Genomic DNA, 20239 nt, shown 5'->3' with positions numbered 1-20239 from the left:
ACATAGATATTTAAATATATTCTATCACAGAAGTTGGTGAGTGAGGATTTGAGGACATAGAATTTGTAGCAACAGTGGTTACCTGCATAAAACTTGGACAAGATCAAGTCAGTTTAAAGTTCCAGCATGAATAAGCAATGGGCTCCCAAGCCCCGCCCCCTAGCTGAAGCTGTTAAAGTTGATGGCTGCTGTGGAGGAAGAGTAATTTTGTTTGGGGATGTAGCCATTTTGTCCATACCCTGGTAGATTATGCTACTACTCTGTGCACACAGACACCAGGAATTTAACTCAGTGGGTTCTAAATCACATAGGACATAAACTTAGGAAGTAGAGTAGTTGTGGGTAATGCGGGATGAGTGGGAGGTAGGCAGGCAGGAAATGATGTAATCAAGACACATTGTATACATGAATACATTTTAAATGAATAAATTTAAATTATATATGTATATTTTGTCACAAAAGAACTGAACAAAGCAGCGTTTATGTAATTGTTTTAGTTCTCCACTAAAATATCTGAAAGTATTTTCAGTTGAGTTAAAATGTACTTTAAGGTACACAGTGTTTCAAAGCAGTTTAGCTTCTTCATATTTTTTAACAATTATGTAGAGTAAGGGTCAATATCATAATACCTAAAGACATGCAATAATTGCTCCATGGACTTGTCTGCTTTTGAATTGCATGCTAGTAAAAAGGTTTTCATGTCTTTTAAAGTCATTTATACATGCTGGATTACACCATCCAATGAACAAAATTTATTCTTTTTTCATTCTTTTCTTTTTTAATTAGAAATAATCATTTTACATATCAATTCCCCATTCCCTGTCCCTCCTGTCCTTCCATGCTCCCAACCAATCCCCCCAACCACCCCCCCCACTTGCTCCCCAAGGATAGTGAGAACTTCCATGGGGGATCATCAAAGTAGGTCACATCATTTGAGGGAGGGTCTAGGCCTTCTTTCCTGTATATGGGCTGAAATAGTATCCTTCCATAGGGACTAGGCACCAGGGATAAATACTAGTTCCACTGTTAGAGGTCCCATAGACTACTCAGGCCTCCTAATTGGTACCCAAATTCAGAGGGTTTGGTTCAGTCCAATGCTGGTTCCCCAGCTGCTGGACTGTGGTCCATGAATTCCCACTTTCTCAGATCAGCTGTTTCTGCAAGTTTTCTCAGCATGGTCTTGACACCATTGTTGGTCACTCCTCCCTCTCTGAAACTGGATTCCAGCAGGTGGGTTCAGGGCTTAGATGTAGATCTCTGCTTCTCCTTCCATCAGCTACTGGGCAAAGGCGCTAGGGTGGCATTTAGGGTAGTCATCATTATCATTATAGGGAATGGCATTCAAGGTAGCCTCTCCACTATGGCTTAAGTTCCTAGTTGGGGTCATCCTTGATCTCTGTACAATTCCATAGTGCCAAATTTCTCTTTAAACCTATAGTGGCTTCCTCTGCTGGTGTGTCTCTTTTCTTGTTCCCCTCTATTCCTATCCCCACTCAATCTTCCTGATCCCTCCTATTCTTTTCACAATCCTCTACTCCTCTTCTCTTTCTCCTATCTCCCTACACCTCCCCCCATGCTCCCAATTTGTTTCCTAGCTTCTCTGGTGGTGTGGATTGTAGGCTGGTAATCCTTTGCTCTAAGTCTATTATCCATATATGAGTGAGTACATACCATGTTTGCCTTTCTGTGACTGGGTTATCTCACTTAGGATGGTTTCTTCTAGTTCCATCCATTTGCCTGCAAATTTCAAGATTCCATTGCTTTTTTTCCCACTGAGTAGTACTCCATTATGTACATGTACCACATTTTCTGTATCCATTCTTTGGCTGAGGAGCATCTAGGTTGCTTCCAGGTTCTGGCTATTACAAATAATGCTGATATGAACATAGTTGAATAGATGTTCTTATCGTATGAATGTGCTTCCTTTGGGTATATGCCTGAAAGTGGAATTGCTGGATCTTGAGGCAGACTGATTCCCATTTTCCTGAGTAACCACCATACTGATTTCCAAAGTGGCTGTACAAGTTTGCCACAAGCAATGGAGCAGTGTTCCCCTTTCTCCACAACCTCTCCAGCATAAACCGTGGTTGGTGTTTTTGATTTTAGCCATTCTAAAGGGTAAAAGATGGTATCTCAGAGTTGTTTTGGTTTGCATTTCCCTGATGGCTAAGGATGTTGAGCAATTTCTTAAGTGTCTTTCAGCCATTTTAGATTCCTCTATTGAGAATTCTCTGTTTTTAACTGGATGAGGACATGTAGAAGATTGCAGATAGATCCATATCTCTCGCCAAGCACAAAACTTAAGTCCAAATGGACCAAAGACATCAACTTAAATCCAGCCACACTGAACCTCTTAGAAGAGAAAGTGGGAGGTACTCTTGAACAAATTGATATAGGAGACTGTTTCCTGAACATAACACCAGTAGCACAGAAACTGAGATGGAAAATTAATAAATGGGACCTCCTGAAACTGAGAGGCTTCTGTAAGACAAAGGACACAGTCAACAAGATAAAACAGCAGCCCACAGAATGGGAAAAGCTCTTCACCAACCTCATCAGACAGGGTGTTGATCTCCAAAATATCCGACGAACTCAAGAAGCTAGTCACCAAAACACCAAATAAACAAAATTTATTCTTAAAGAATTCCTTTTTATCTACAAGGGATATTTTCATTTTTAGTCATGTACATCTGTGTTTAGGTATGTGCACACGAGTGCAGGTGCTGTAGAGCCTGTGGGGGAGTATAAGCAGCCCTGGAGCTATAGTTAAAGGTGCCTATGAGCCCTTTGACTTAACCACTGATACTGAACTCAGGTCCTCTACAGGAGGAGTGTGTACCCTTAACCGCCAAGCTATCTTTCTAGACCCTCTTTAATTATTTGTTATGCATTCATTTATTGATTGATTGAGACAGAAGCTCATGGGTCCCAGGTTGTCCTGAACTCACCATTCATTGGAGGAGAGTCATGAACTTCAGAAACTTCTCCCACTCCCTCCCCAGTGCTGGGGCTACAGGTGTGGACCACACTTCCCACAGTTTGTGTGGTGCTAAGACTGAACCCAGTGGTTTGTGAATGCTGCCAACGGAGCTACCATCTCCAGTCCTACATCTATTTTTGAGCATGAATATAAATGTTATTCATGGCCCTTTTAGGACTGGGAAAGGATTTGAAACATGAAAGAAAATGTAAATTCACACATCTTAAAATAAAAAGAGACCTTGGAGGAACGGTACTCTAATTTGCAGGAGACCGTGAACATCTTTGATTATATGACAAAGAAGTGATGGTGTAAGGCCACATTTCTAGTACTTCAATGATATCCAAATTAGTTTTCCTTCACATGACTTCTATACAAAGAACAAAGTTAAGTGTGTGTGTGTGTGTGTGTGTGTGTGTGTGTGTGTGCATGTATGCATAAATATGTATATGTATGCAGGAGTGTGTTTAAGTACACATGTGTGTATGTGTACTCAGGTGTGTGCATTGAGCATTCACATTGTAAGTATGTGTATATAGGGGTGTGTTTATGCATAAGTGCGTGTGTATACATGCACATGGGTATGTACAGGTGTGTGTATATAATATTCTTCCTGAGGTTCTGCACACCTTGTTTTGTGAGACAGGGTCTACCACCCTGAGGCTCACTGGTTTAGGCTAGACTAGCTGCCTGTAAGCTCCTTGGATCTGGAAGTCTCTGCCTCCTCAGCACTGGGGTTATCAAGTAGTTCTCCATCTACAATGAGTGACCACTAGTTTTTGTTGATTGGGGTTGATTGAGGGATATGAAAACAAAGGAAAAGGAAAGAAAAGAAAAGGAGAGCAACCTCAACAGAAACAGAATGACCTTTATTCAATCAATGAAGGGTGTCAATTTTTGCAGAGGAATGGAGCCTGTGCATGCAGGCACAAGGAGAGACTCGGAGCTTTTAAAGGACAGAAAAGGGAGCTTTGTGGGTGGAACATTCCATCTGCAGTTCTGCTCCCTTCAGTCTCAAAGGTGTAAAATACCAGTGGAGGATGCTGTGCTGACTTTGCCATGTTCTTCCTAGCTCCCAACAGTCTTGATGTGTTATCAGCTCATCTGTGTTCCTGTAGGGAGATTCTCAGCTACCCTGAGGCTTTTAGTTCATGAACCCTTCAGTGCCCAACTGTTTTACAGGAGGTTGGAGACTGCTCTAAGCTCTTCATGTCTATATGGCAAGCATTTATGGACTGAACCATCTTCCTAGCCTCTCATTGATTCATTATTAAAGACAAATTGAATTAAATCCTTCCTCTTCTCAAAATCTTTCTTTTCAACAGGTCATTTTTACACATTACATAGAAGGCTTTCCACATTCTACCATGTCCTGCCTTGTCTCTTCTAGCCTTTTCTCCCCAAACCTTCTCTCTTGGCAAATCCAATCTTCTACATGACACTTAAGACCCACAGAGCATGCAATCATAAAGACTATTAGACATTTTTGTGTCCTGGTCTGAAATACTCTCTTCTAGAATCCTAATAGAGGACACTGACCATCTCCTTTCGAAAGATCCTGCCAAAACAACATTATGTCAATAAATTTGTACTGAACTCTCCATAAATTTGCACATTCTCTGAGTCACTATCACCTCTGTATTTTTACTTCTCTTCAAAGCACTTGTATCAAGGAAACAACTTAACTTATATATTCAGGTTCACATCACATTGCACCTACATACTGAATTATATTTATTTAACCCATTTGACTGAAATATACATTCCCTGAAGACATGGGATTTGCATGTTCTGCCCCCCATGGATATTTCCTAGAAGAATCCTATATATTTGGCTTGGTGTTCTATAACTAATATTTGAATAGAGAATTTGCCATCTCTTGCATGAGCAAAGAGCAACTTCAGTGGTTTGAAAAATCCCTTATTGTACTAACTACTGTGAACTATCTTCTATAGACCTTTCTTGCCTATAGGCTTAGTCCTACCTCCTAGGTCATACCCCCAAGTAAACCCTTCCAATGTTTGAAGAAAGGCACAAATGACTCCCCAGCAAATCCTATCAGCCCCTTTCAGTCATTATTGTATAGCAGTTCCTTCCTATTGTAACATTCCTTCCAGGAGGGAGAATAACACACTCAGGAGATTCAGAGGGTGCACAAAATGTCAGTCAATGTTCCCCAGTGTTTGGGAGAGTAGAAACTTGAAAGATTCTCAAGCTCTCCAAGGCCCTTCCCTGGATTTGTAGGATTTATGGGCTTTATAAAAGGAATAAATAACAGTTGGTAGAAGGGACTCACACAAGAGAAGCTGCCTAGAGGACATTCTTACTGTTAACCTGCCTGCAAATTGTGCAGGGAGCTCCAGTATCACACATATTGTATTGTCACCCATGTTGGGGTGAACTTTTGCATGATGTGGTTGCTTTGAGTCATTCTTGCTCCTTTGAGCATCCCCTGACCCACACACCCTGGGTAACCCAAATAAAAGTATAGTAGTTCCCCATGTTGGACCTTGATATCTTATCTTTCCTTTCTGGGCTGAATAGGTGTGTGTGTGTGTGTGTGTGTGTGTGTGTGTGTGTGTGTGTGTGTGTGTGTGTATTGTGTCTTCCCAGGCAAAACCTCTAACATATCATTTACCCTATGTTGTAGATTCAAACGACCTAAGTGGATACCTCTGTCATTTCCCCCTACATGTACTCTAGTCCACTACTTTCACACTATAGACCTCAACTCTTGAAAGGGTCCCCATTTGAACATATTGATTGACTTTGTAAATCAGCATTGTCTCGTGGCTATCAGATCACACATATTCAGTCATTTTCAAGGTGCAAATTGGACAATTTACCCCACCTTGGCTTTACTCTGAATTTTCCTGTCCAAACAGAAATAATGGTAATAGTATCTGCTTTATAGGGTCTTGTGAGAATGGACTCATGAACACCAAAGAGTTTCCACTTCATCTTCTCCAAAGAATTTTGTTCTGTGGGAGAAAAGGCTTACTACATAACAAGAATAGGAGGGAGGGAGGGAATGAGGGAGAGAGGGAGAAAGAGAGACAGAGATAAAAAGAGAGAGAGGCAGATATAGATAGATGGTAGGTAGATAGATGATAAATAGATAATGTAGATGATAGATAAGATAAATAAATATATTATAGATATAGATGATTGATACATAGGTACAGATGATAGGTAGATAAAATAGGTAAGTAGATGGTAGTTTTAGATAGATAGATAGATAGATAGATAGATAGATAGATAGATAGACAGACAGAAGATAGATGAATGGATGGAACAGAGTTATGCCTAACACCCTAAGCAGGATCTGGGTGACACCTTACTTCTCCAGGTTCAGGTAGAAGGAGAGAGAAAGAAAAAGGCAAAACAAGTTGGGTGACTTTTCACCTCAAAGGGAGCAGTCGTGACTTATCACTCAGACTTTGGAGAAATTAGAGACAAAAGCTAGCCAAAAATGAAAGCACTGAAAGGAATTTATTTGGACACTTTGCCATTCTGCCAAAATCAAAAGTACCACAGTCTTAATCAGTTAGTTCCATTACCACTCACATTACAAGTGACATCTGTCTAGGTCACAAGGCAGGACTTCTGAAGGGAAACTATAACATCTATGCAATAATATTGTCCCTAATGGCTTTTGAAGTGATGAACCAGGGTTCCCAGAGTTCAGTTACATGAAGCTGTGTGCTAAAATCTTGTTCTTCTTTAGGACTGGTTTTGCGAACCCTCTCTGTCCTGGCTTATCCTTAACCTCTTGTGTTGCTAACTGTAACACACAGTGATTACCACATTGCTTTTACATGAAGTTACAATGGTCAGAGAGTGATGTGATAGGTTAGCAGAGGCTCTAGTTTTCTCCATGGAGCTGAGAATTTCACATTAACTCTGGTTAGCTCTCTGCAGACAGAATCCTTTTCATGGCTTCCAAGCCAGCTTGTGATGAAGCCCTGTAAATTGAATTAAGACACAGCTTTTCTAAGAACCAACACTCCTGGGATAAGAAACATGGAAAGGCTCTCCCCTTTGCCAAGAGATTTACAGCGTAGTGATGAGAAAAATACACTAGTATGCTCTCAGTGGACTCCAGCGCCCTCCATTCCAATCCTGATTTTCACACTTGCCAGAGCAGCTGACACAAAAATTCTTTAACTATTCCTTTTTAAAAGTAGCTTTTTGTTAGTATAGATTAATTGTTCAGAATACTGTGTTTCATTGTGGCAATTTCATATATGTATCCAACATGAGTTGATCATATTCAAACCCTAGTGCTCTAGCTTTCTTCCATTGTCCTCTTACTGGTCCCTTCCTCTTCCCAGGAGTGTATTTCCACTTTCACTTTAGTGTTGTTGGTTTTTCTCCCCATCTTTAAGAGAAGACATGTGATCTATGTATTTATGAACCTGGATTCTTTAGATTAATATGATGGCCTCGAGGTCTACCTGTGTTCCTGAATAACAGCACGATCTCACAGAGCCAGTTCTTTCTTGTCCTAAACTCCTGGCTGAGCTTTATGCCATTTACTAGTTTGTTTGTTTGTTTGTTTGTTTGTTTTCTTTTTATTATAACACAAGCTAAGGACTGAGAACATGACTCAGTTTATAAAGTGCTTGCCATGACCACACAAAGACCCGAGTTCAAGTTCCAGAACCCATAAAAAAAAAAAAAAAAAAAAAAAAAAAAAAAAAAAAAAAAAAAAAAAAAAAAAAAACAACCAGGTACTAGAGGTACTAGAGCATTCATTTGTAATCCCAACGGTACAGGGTTGGAGGTTGGTGGATTCCCAACTGCTTGGATAGCCAGACTAGCCTCCTGGTCTACTTCCAGAACATGGTAGACTCTGTCACAGAAATAAGCCCAGACACACAAATAAACAAAGAAGCAAGCAAAACTTAAAGAAATGCAAGACAAGCCTGGGGAGTGACAACTGAGATTTGCCTCTGACAAACACAGGTACAGATTTACCACAAAAACAGACACATGGACCGAAACATGTACAGTTTCAACACATAGAAACACACATGTAGATGGGCACCCCAATACTCATGCACACATATGTGCACACACACATACATGAGAAAATAAAGTAAGCATGCCATTCGATTGCTGCAGTGTAGACATCATTGCTTCCATTTTTCCACTAGATCCCTATATTTGAGCTCTCATCTTTGCTGTTTTGTTTTGTTTCCATACTTCCTAAGTGGTTATAACAGCTCAGGCCTCTACTTTGTTCTTTGGGAGATTCAGGGCGCTATGCAACTAACCATCTGATAGCTACATCCCAACAGACAGCCATGAGTTCAGATAGCCTCAGAGGCCAGGACAGTTTCCCCTGGAGCTAGATTACAAGCCATTGTGAGCCATCTGACCTAGTCAGACCCTCTGTAGTAAGATTAAGCTCTCTTAGGCACTGAGCCATCCCTCCAACACCCATAAAATATTTCTCTACCTAATAAATAAACACAAATTTTGTCCATTGGATACCAGACTGTGACTTGTTTTAACTCAAGGAAAACATGCCTGTGTTAGTCCTCTTTACTATCAACTCCCCAACATGATACCTGGGACAGAATGGTACTTAATAAATCCTCACTACTCAAAACAAAGGAAAAACCCAAGCAATACCAACAGAAGCAAATAATGCCCGAATAACCTTTCTTGGTGACCTTTTATTAAATGATTATGAATAGTTTATTCAATAGACAGAATTTTAGATATCAACTCTTACTATGGCACTTAAGTAAATAAAAAATTATCTTCAAAATCAAAAAAAGCTTCCACAGCAACTTTCTTGGTTTTGGGTTTTTTTTTTTTTCATACAGAAATAGAAGCCTTGTGATGCATGCTTTCAAGCTAAGGGAAATGTCTGAGGCATTTTTCTATCTATGCCTTTTCAGGATGCCCTGCACACACATCTTTTCCTGAGCATCTCAGCTTACAGCGAACGTTTTTTTTTGTGCAGATAATACAATGGCCACTAGCACACACACAAAAGGGGAAGATAAACAAAATAGGAAAAGTAGAGGAACATGGGAGTTCAAAAAGTTGCATTTCTTGTAGGTTTTAAAGTTTCCTTACCTCACCCCAGATAACCAAAGGATCTATCCAGGTGCCACCAGTCACCTTCTGAGCATCTTTTTCAATTTTGCTACTGAATTTTTCTAGGCTGCAGTATTTATGCTTAGAAAAAAAATCAGTTCTTTCCCTTTTATTGAAAAATTATGTACAACAAATTGCAACCATAACCCAATCCACACAGTATGATGTAGGTGGCTTTCATTTACTGTCTCATTCATAATCTGATGCTGATTAACCTCCTTGAAAACAATCCACTCCCTTGTCTAAGTGATATCAAGGTGTTTGTTTTTAATCTGTCCAAAACCATCCTATGGACACGTGCATTATTGAAGAATTATATTTTAATTTATTTTCATGCAGTGCCTTTGACAGGCATTTGCATTAACACAATACGATTATGCCTCTTTTTTGCTGCTATCTATTCAAATCTGAAATTACCTGCATACACAGTCTCAGATGGTGGTCAAAAACTGTACAAAGAAGTAAGAATGGGACCCCTTAATATCACACAGCCCTGCTGCTCATCAGTGAGGCCTTTTCTGTGCTAATGCTTTTGTCATGTATATGAAAGTCATTATGTAGTTTAGAAAACAGAAGATGAAGTGAAAGAGGGGGATCGTGGACCTAGGATGCATTAATATTCCACCAGCATCAAAGATATTTCCCTGGAGGGGCTCCTCCAGGCCACACTGTTATTACAGTGCCTATCCATTATCTTGTGCTGTTCTTGGTATTAAGACAATAATGGAGAGAATAGGATTATGCGCAGATGATAGGAAATGTGAAGGCAATTCAGCAAGATAGGAAATGAATGGAGACATGATGCTTTCATCGAAGCCAAGGATGGTTTAGCATAAGGGTAAGAGAGAAGATAAATGAAGCAGAGTGAAATCTTTACAGGTTAGCAGGGTTAAAATGAGTGTTTTCATATAATCCTATGAGTTTAACCTTTTTGATAGAAAATACCATGGCGTCTTTCGTTAAAATCTAGGTTGCTGTGCCCTAGGAGATGATCTGTTTTTGTTCTAAAAATGTCCCTGCTTGGAAAAGCTGCCCAGAGTGTACATGGTCAGAAGGTGGCCTTAAGGAGTCGGGTAACCTTTTAATTCACTCCGTTCTCTGAGAATTTCAGGCTGTTATTTAAGAATCCAGAATGAAAAGAGAAAAGCCGCCCAACTCTCCTGACCCATGCCTTGCCGGACATGCCCAGCAGTCAAGAGAGTAAAATCACCAATGCTGCAGACAAGAGGGCTCTCTGATGGAAAGAATGCTGTCTGCTTTCTCACAGCCTCCTTTTCTTTTGGCACTAACCTTCCTAGTCTGCATGCATCCTCGGATACAGTCATCCAGACAGAGAGAGAAGCAAAGCCCCAGCTTTTGCAAAAGATCACCTCTATTGGATGCCCAAGGCTAGTGTGACTCAAAGGTTGGCATTTCGTGCTGATGGTGAAGGAACAAGAAGGGCAGATTGTGTTATTTGCAGGCAGGGCACTGGCATAAACAAAGGTTTCTGTTTATATAGAAAAAGAATATTTAATTGAATGAAAGAACACTCATCCAAAGACAATATGACAGGGCCAGAGAGAGTGCATTCTGTGTTCACACACTCTGCTTCCTCTTCAAACACTGCTTTTGATCCTGATTTAAATTGGATAGAAATTCAGCCAAACTGAGATCAACAATATAATAACATCGTCTAACTCAGAGAGTTACCAAAGGGAATTGAAAAGAAAGCATTAGAGAAAATCAGGGTGTAGATACACTCTCTCTGTAAGCTTGTCTAAGAACATGAAAGCTGTGGGTATATAGGCTGCATAGAAAATTTAGATTAACATATCCTGCATGGGACTAAACTGCTGTGAGTGCAACTTAGCTTTGCATTCAATTGCTCTAGACAGGATCGTGAACTAGTTTTTAAAAAATAGGTGTATGGGTGTGTACACAGACAGGTTCATACACACACACACACACACACACACACACACACACACACACACACACACGCACATGCACACACACACTCAAAAATTTTAAGTAAATCCAAGCAAGAAAAGCAAAAGGAAGAGAGATACATGAATTTTTATCCAAAGCATGGACATGTTATCTCTATAGGAAAAAAGAAGCATAGATAAAGAGAATATGTAATCAAGGCCTTGGCCAGTGTTTAGAGTTTTTCTTTCCCCTCCCCCAGCCCTTTCTGGGCTCCTTGGCTCCCTCTTCCCTGCTTTAAAAATGGCTCCATACTGCTCTCTGCTGCTGGTTAGTCAATTTCTACTCAGAAAACTCGAGCAATTCCTGTGTATCAGACTTGATCAGACTTCCCAGCTGACCCAGCTGTTTTCTGATTCAAAACAAGACAAGCTGGTGGATTCTTAGTCTAGAGCTGCCAAATCCAGAATCCTAGCATTCTCTCTCTCTTTCTCTCTCTCTCTCTCTCTCTCTCTCTCTCTCTCTCTCTCTCTCTCCACCCCCACACACACACCACACACACACACACACACACACACACACACACACACACACATTTTTTCTTTCAGATTCTCTTGTGCCTGACCCTTATGGAAACCTAATTCAAGCCACAGAAATCATTTATAAGTAGAAACTTGCCCTCATAAGGAAGTGACATATTTTTGAGAATTGCACTGTATACTCTACGTATCAGAAAGTTGTGTTGAAAAAAAAAAGACATTCCAAGATAAAGATAAGAGATGAATTCATAGAATTGTTTAATATTCATACCACAAAGACTTCAGTTTCCACTAATTAATAAAATATCACATGCCACATACACACAAGCATGATGTATATACTCAGTTAGTACAGGAGATATTTGAATCAAATTCAACCAATTGAACATCAAGTAATAGTCTTTAAATTAAGACTAATTTAAGAAAGAAAACTTTCTTCAGGAAAAATATACTTCAAGCAGTCAATTATTCAAAATATGTTTCCTTGAAAGCAAAACAATTGGTAAAGAATGATTATCTGCTTATTTATTATAATCTCAGAAACCTGAATGTTAGGGCTTTTAGGTCAATCCATGTTATTTGATGAAGTTAATAAATCCAAGAACAAAAATGGTCACTTATTCTAGGATAACCATTCGAAAATAAAGGAACCCCTGCAGTTGGAAATTGCAATGTGTGGCATGCAACCCCATGACTGAAACCATGAGAACCTGATCAAAGTGTGTGAACCTGTGTGACAGACATGACTTGTTACACTTTGCTTCAGTACCTTGAACCAACCTTCTAAGCCTGCTCACCACAAACAGAAACAAAGACAGTGATGAGAGAGAGAGAGGAGAGAGAGAGAGAGAGAGAGAGAGAGAGAGAGAGAGAGAGAGAGAGAGAGAGGGGAAATACTATGTGTGTTTGATGTGTGGTATTTCCCAGGTATTTTGCTCTGAAAGGCACAGTTATCTAGTGGGAGGTTGTTGGGTAGACATCAAGAGACACTCCTGCTCTAAACATTGTTAGGGTCTTGAGACTGACAGACTTTCATGAAGCAAATGGGCTATGAAAATGTTCATTTCTCACATATTAGGGCTCTCTGCAATGCTGTAGGTGTTCTGAAAAGTGGCTACCCTAATGAGGGAAATGACTGGCACTGGTTGGGATGGATCAGACAGGTGGTTCCAATGCAGCATTGGAAGTTCCTTACAATGGCAAACAGAGAACCTGGCCTCTCTTATCAACTTATGCAAAGGTAAGACAGGATGGGAGCACGGGTCAGTACAACATAAACACTATCAGCCAGACAAATACCAGGAAACTGAAGTCACAACAATTGTTGAGAATGCTCTCATTCCCTATTTTCAACAGTCCTGACATATTTCTGAATCACAAGAAGAAACATTTCTGAACCAAATCTTGGCAGGTAATCTCCAAAAGAAGAATGAATTTACCATATTTCTAGGTGTCAAGGGCTTCTGACAGATCCTATGTAGGTATGCATGTGTGTATGTATTATACATGTATATAATATATTTAATTTGAAATTATCTTGCAAGGTAATAGCATGCAACAGATCCTCGTTTTTGTAGGAGAGAGAGAGGAGGAGGAGTCAATTTTGTCTTTTAGGCACTGAGTGATTTTGCTCAATGGGCACACACATATTGGAGTGCCTGTTCTGTTCCAGGTGAGACTCTGGAATAAATGCACTGGTGCTGTCCTCAAGGAGTTCTCAGTCCACACACAGGGAGCACATCTGTAAATAAATAATGGCAGTCTTGGCAGTGTGAGAGGGGAAGACCAGACAGAGCACTATCTCTATCCTGAGGATTGAAATCCAAGTTTCTGAAGCAGGGTGTTCAGTGGTGAAGGCAATGTTGGTAAGCAAATACAAAAGCAGTGGGGATTAGAGTGAAGAAAGGGGATGTGTTAAAGTAAAAAGGCCTAGAATGCCTTGTCATTGTCACAGAACCTCAAGTCCTACTTCAATAGTATTTGTGCTTTGGGGAGAGGCCTGGATCCCTAGACTTGGTCCAATACTTCAAAAGATTTTAGCTCCTTACACCAGGCTTTACTAGCAGGGCAAACCAAAAGAAAAAAAAATACAATAACTAGACATAAGGTCCAGCAAAGAATTGAAATTCTCTTAAAGGAAACTTGGTTATTTTAATGATTCATCAAGCCCTATTAGCTGACTTTGCTTCCCCTAACACACCAGAACCCATACATTAAAAGAAAACTACCTTCTGTCACAGACAAGAAAAAGATTTTCCTTTAAGTAGTTATAGGTATTTAAAGACTCCAGATTTACAACACTTCGATATCCTTGTTCATGACAAGTATAACCAAAACAAATTTCACATTTTTTATAGTTTGTGGTCATACAATCCATTGTGAGGACCAAGGTCAGTCATGTATATCAGGAGACCTACAATTTAGACTAAAGTCAACTGTGCATAAATCGACAAACTGAACTTTCTGGAGTGGCAGCCATCTGGTCCTAATAGGGCCATTCCACTTAAGTTCCTAAGAAAGCTTTATTCAATGGTCCAGATTCGAGTCACTGTGAAAAACAATCACTGTTAACCAGAAGATTCAAATAAAACTTTATAAATAAGCATGTGACCAAAAAATTGTGAGCTATTTACCACAGCAGAATATTTAGTAGCACTGCACAGGGATTAAAATGACAACTTGGATGATGGCATGTGCAGAAGGTGTCACATTGTCCCTGTGGGTTTCACCAAACATTACATCGAGCTATTCAGTTAGGATCTGAAGTTATGTCAGATAACTTCTCCAAGAGCTTACAAGTAACAAAGGTGTCCAGTCAATAAACTCCATTGTTAAATGTATAAATGCACACGTGTTCCCAAGTGTATACACTGGCTGCATACAACAGATTTGGTAACATTTGAGGACACACTCCATAGAGAATGCTCTCTTTAAAGTCGTCTCATAGCAGGGAACTTCTCAGGTTTAAAAGGAATGTACAATAAATTCTTAATTGCCTTTTGAAAGCAAATAATGCAGTATTTGAGCCTGCAGACACCAAACTTTAAGATTGTATTTCTTTTGGTTGCTTTTGCTCTCAGCTCCACCAGAGGAATAACATTGCAGAGAAATCTTTACATTAATATTCATTATGTTTGAGTAGGTAAATGTCAAGTGTACAGAATTTCAGTGTTTTTCTTTTAAAAATCATTATTTTTATTTTAACGAATGTCCATATTATCAATTGTTATAGTTTTCCTCTCTATTATGTAGTAACAGTTGCTGACAGACGTAACCAAACACGAACAGATTTTGTATGTGAAAATCTGTTTTTTACCCTGAGCGCAGACATATCATTCAGTGAATTGTTATAAAATCATTCACACTTTTCTAAGTTGAAAGCTGAAAAATGCCCAGATTAATACGGACACCTGAATGGGAATTAACTGAGGGCAAATTGGAAACAATTAATTTATTCTGTAATTATTAGTTCATAGTCTAACATGATGCAGAGACTTCGTTGCACAGCTGTTTTCCTCTGCAACTTTTGGTGGGAAATGAGAATGAGATATTTCATGGCTTCATTCTTCCTCATGGGGTAAGAGTGTCCAACCGTGAACCAGAAGCTACTGGGAGTGCAGGCTGCTTCACAGAGAGTGCTTTCTGCTTCCACATTAATGAGAATGATGTCACCAGTCCAAGTCAATAGAAAACCTGTTTTATGGAAAACTATTTTTCTATTGATCAGGAGGTTATCACCTTTTGGTGCTCTTTTGATTTAACAAAGTATTCTTTCTGCTTTATTTCTGTGCTGCAAAGAAAAGGACTTGTAAGTGCAATTACAAGTCTTGAAATCCCCAAAGATCCCCACCCCCATTCTACTTTGCACATTGTGTATATGGATTTTTTTTCCTGGTTTCCCCTGTCTTTAAGTATTTTTAAGTCCTCCCCTTTTTAAAGCCATGTTTCATTTCTTAATACTCTTTCTTTTAATTTCCTGTTCCCATGCCATCCTTGAAGTCACTGGTTTCCAGCTTGTGCTTTGCACATATTGGAATTGACTCCCACCCCCACCCCATGTGGTGAGATCTAACCATCGAAAAGAAGCATTTTTTTTTTTACCTTCTACCCAGTCAGCTCTTCTTCAGACATGTCAATGACTGACAGCAAGGACTGCTGAGGGGGGCACTGAGTCAGCAGAACCACCAAGATGAATAAGCCATGGAAATGTCAAATGTAGAAGGCAGCAGAAGCTGAAACTGTGGCTCCAAAGACAAGGCACATAGCTGATTAAAGCACATCTCCCGCTTCCTAAGGGCAGAAGCTACAAACTCTTAATGTAAATATCCTACTTAGAATCTTTCATTCCTACCACCAACCTCTATTATTTTATAAGATCTCAGTCTACCTTATGTCAGAATAAGTATGAAAGCTAACATATTTAAAACTGTTTAAATACAGTGTGCATGACTCTTATTTCATCCCAAGACTCTCTGACACATGTTTGAAAGGAATGTTCAGAAAATAGAAAGTTGATTCAGGGTTGAAATCATATGTCACACAATTCATTTTACTCATGATAAATCAAATGTGGTAGATTACTTCTAGGTGATTAATGGCAAAAACTTCCTGTTTGCCCATCTTTAATTTAACCATAGATCTATTGATAAACTACTATGCTTCTTGGAACAAGGCCACACAGCACTTCCATGCAGGAAAGAAATAGAGGAAATTTCATAAAAGTTTTAGTACACACTCTAATCTCTCTAATCTGCATCTTGACTGCATATAGAGTGGGCTCTCGAAATGCTCATGGAATCAAAGGTTTGATCCCTGATGCATGCAGGGTGAGGTGGAACCTGAAGCTGGTGCATTGGACCCTGAGCACTCCACCTTCATCAGTAGATTCAAAGTCCACACAGACTGTTTCCAAGTGGTAGAATTGTGAGCATGATTTCAAGAAGAGATCACTTGGAACTTGATCTTGAAGGCTGCATCACTTTTCCCTTCTAGTCCTAATTCTTGGCTTCCTTCATGATCTTCTGTCAAGTTGATCTGCCTCACCACAGCCCAGAAAACAAAGCATCAACCAACCATGGAATAAAACCTGGAAACTGTGAGCCAAAATATATTCACTCTGCTGTAAATGGGCATTTCAGGTATCTGTTCACAGTGACAAAGTCTGATTGATGCCACTAATAAGTACATAAGTGATATTAAAATTTGGAATGTATTCTGAAATTGGCTGGAGATAATATATGTTCATTGAATAAAAGTGCAACAATGGCATTGTTTTTTAACATTTCAAGTGCATAATCCAATGCACTATTACCATATGCCATATCAAGTTAAGTTTTACTGTTCCTATGTTAATTAAGGCTCAGTAGGGTTAATTGCTGTACATGAGTCAGAATGAGCAGTAAATAATGGAACAAGAATACTAGATCGTTTGGGTGACACTTCCTGTTAATATCTACTGTGACAAAATATCGTCTAGCTTTGAGTCAACTTTCTTGTCTTGGCATTTAATCTTAGAATCTGGGTGTTGGATTGGATTACTCCTGACACATGGATACTGTCAAATTTGTCTGGCCAAATCACACAATAGGAACAAGAAGCATCGTGCCCACTACCCAAGAGTTAGGAATATTCTGACAGTCCTTGACATATCAGGACAAATAGACATGTCATCAGTGGTTAAATTATCTCAGTGCCATTTGGTTTTAATCAGAAGGGTAACAGTTTTGTCGCCCTAAAGTGAGTCTTAAACATACTTTCCATTGACTTATCTGTGAACTTTTGCCTATTAACTTTCCCCAGAAAGCTCATTTTAGCTATTAAATTAGTGGAAAATGACACCCAAAGAAATTTCAATCACACATCTGCAAAGTTTCAATGGTTCTTGATATCCAAGGGGAAGTAGATGCCTAAGAGACTTGACTGGGTGACCAGATGTAATGATTAATTCCATCAACTTGACAGTGTCTAAAAACACTGAAGAAAATACCATCTGGCATGTATGTGAGGGCTTGAAGTGGGAAGACCCACCCTAAATGTGGACAGTACCATTCTGTGGAATGGGTACTCAGACTGAATATGAAGGAGAAAACCGGCTTTGCACAATTTTCTCTACTCTTTACTTCTGGTCTGTGAAGGCAACATAAACATCATCTCCTGTTCCTGCTGTCATTCTCTCCCGCTCTGATGCCCTATGTCCTCTGAGGTTGTAAGCCCCCCTTCCCTAAGTTGCTTTTGTTGGGTATTTTATTGCATCAATGTACCAGGTAAACAAAAGAGGACATTTTTAAGAGCTCAATAACCTGAAGAGAGCTTTATCCCTGTTCTCTCCCTCAGGTCCTTCCCTGGCTTCCCTTGATGATGAGTTGTAACCTGCAAGAGAAATTAACCCCTGCCTCCCCCTAGTTCCTTTCTGAGTCTTGTTACAGCAGTAGAAAGCAAACCAAGCACAAAGTACCATCTCTCCACTTACATACATTTATACAGTTTTCATGGTCAATTTTAGTGACTGAGATTTATTTATGTATTTATTTATTTATTGGTTTTCTTTATTTGCTTTGTTTTGTTTTGAGACAGTTTCTCTGTATAGCCCAGAGAATCCTGGATGTCATCCTGTAGATGAGGCTGGTCTTGAATTCAGAAGTCCACCTGCGTCTGGTTCCTGAGTGATGGGATTAAAGGCATAAACACCTGGTATAACTCTACAGCTGCTCAAAAGTACATTCTAATATAAAGCTGTTGGACACTGGAACACCTTTCTCTTTTCAGCTACCTTTCTGATACAGCCCAAGACCTCTGCCCAAGAATGGCACCACCCACAGTGCACTGGGCCTTCCCACATTAATCAAGAAAATGCCCTATAGACATGCCCACAGGCCAATCTACTAGTGGCAATTTCTCAGCTGAGATTCTCTCTTCTTGGGTAACTCTAGTGTGTATCAAGTTAACCAAAACTAACCAACTCTGTCCTATTTACTAAAAATCAATTAAACTACGAATAATATGATTCCTTAAAAATAAACATGACAGTGAGATGAATATTTGACAGAAAAGCATTAGGGTGACCTGTGCAAGAGCAGAAGGAATTACTAGTAAAGTTTGAGATTATCCACAATGCAATTTCTATTTTCTATTATCAGCATCATCAAAATCTTGGACAATAGCTACCTATGAGATTATAATAAAATACTTTAATGAGTATGCAAAAATGAAATGGAAGTATGAATTTATGTATGCCCAAAACACCAAAGAAAGAGTTGCTAATATTCAGAAGTAGTGAGGGGACCATATATAAAAATGTTCCGAGTGCTGATTTTCCACCTCTATCCCAGGCTTACAAAAGTAGAAACTTACTAAGCCAGAACTGCAAACAAGCCTCTGCAGCTAATTTTCATCAATCACTGGGGAAAAGGTGAAGCATAAATAATCCATAATTTCACATCTCATCAGATTCATGCAGCACTTTGGATACATGAAATCAGCTAACTTTTGTGAATACCTATTCCTTGTTGCACACTGTGTTTTTCTGAAGAGACTGTTATTGAGAGACCCTGGACACATGGTGTCAGCATAGATGTTGCTTTCCACTACTGAATCAGCAGCAATCTATCAAAATAATCTTCGAATTCTTTTAAATCCCAGACTCCTAGCTCTTCTGCATTACACATTTGAAATTCCCAAGATCATCCAAAGTTAAAGTAGCTTTGGGAATCACTGGCTTAATTTACTTGGGCTGTTCTTTGTATGTCAAAGGGTACATATTTACAGTTATGAAGATGAGTACTTCTAAACATTCAATGTAGGATATGTGGAGATCTATAATTCACAATAGTTGCAATGCATATTGAAAATTTGCTAACAGATTAGATTTTATGTGTTATTACCACACACACAAAGAGGTTACTCTTCCAGGTGGTGCTATGCTAATCTGCTCTGATGTGGCAGTCATTTCAGTGTGTGTGTACTAAAATATCTGTATGATTGATACTACTCTCAATTATGTTTGTATGTGTCCCAACATAATGTAACTTCTTTTAAAAATGTCATTTTGAATGTGTTTTGGCCAGAGTAGAAGGCATAATTTACTCAAATTGCTGCACTGTTTTTGACCTTTAAATATTTGAATATTTAATATATAATCCATATGTAACCTTGCCTTGTATCCACAAATGTCAGAGTTGAAATGCTTTCAATGAATGTCCAATACAAAGCTGACTATACTCCCAGTATAGGCAACTGGGACTTGACTTTGTGGTGTGATATCTTACTGAGAGTGTGACTATAACACCAAGGTTTCTTCCTTTTGCTGTCTCAGACACACACACACACACACACACACACACACACACACACACACACACCAGTGTTCATCATGTGTTGATAGTGTGTGGTAATTGATCAACATTACCAGTTATTACATATATCTGTAAGCAAATATAAAACCAAATAAAATTTGGTTTTTGAACCGAAATAATTAAAAGGAAGGATAGAAAATGAAATAACGAGATGTTACAAAAGAAGGCATGCTGAGGTAGGAATAATAGTATATAGTACACATTTGAATCAAAGACCATCTTCAATTTCAATTCATGTTCTATGTATTGCATTATCAATGTGCTTTAAATCCAATATTTTTACTCTTATTTTCCAAATATATTATAGTGTTAAACTTAATTCAATTTTTAATGTTAGGATGAAAAAA

The 20239-nt window shown here is 39.1% G+C and overlaps 1 long non-coding RNA gene across 3 annotated transcripts in view; it reads left to right on the top strand.

Annotated features, from left to right (window-relative positions):
• LOC103159211 overlaps positions 1 to 19784 on the top strand; it is a 67786-nt gene extending 48002 nt beyond the window's left edge. Inside the window, exons 4-5 of one of the 3 annotated variants that reach the window (XR_004771861.1) lie at positions 16534 to 16679; positions 18115 to 19784. This is a non-coding gene — a long non-coding RNA (uncharacterized LOC103159211). Of the gene's footprint in view, positions 1 to 12619; positions 12782 to 12897; positions 12913 to 16533; positions 16680 to 18114 lie in introns of those variants that run through there. The other 2 variants (XR_004771862.1, XR_003481225.2) reach the window with 2 other exon arrangements.
• The last annotated feature ends 455 nt before the right edge of the window (positions 19785 to 20239 follow it).

The sequence above is a fragment of the Cricetulus griseus genome, assembly GCF_003668045.3.
Source record: "Cricetulus griseus strain 17A/GY chromosome 1 unlocalized genomic scaffold, alternate assembly CriGri-PICRH-1.0 chr1_0, whole genome shotgun sequence".
Lineage (NCBI taxonomy): Eukaryota > Metazoa > Chordata > Mammalia > Rodentia > Cricetidae > Cricetulus > Cricetulus griseus.
Note: the sequence above shows the minus strand (reverse complement) of the source record. Positions and strands in the feature narration are given on the sequence as shown.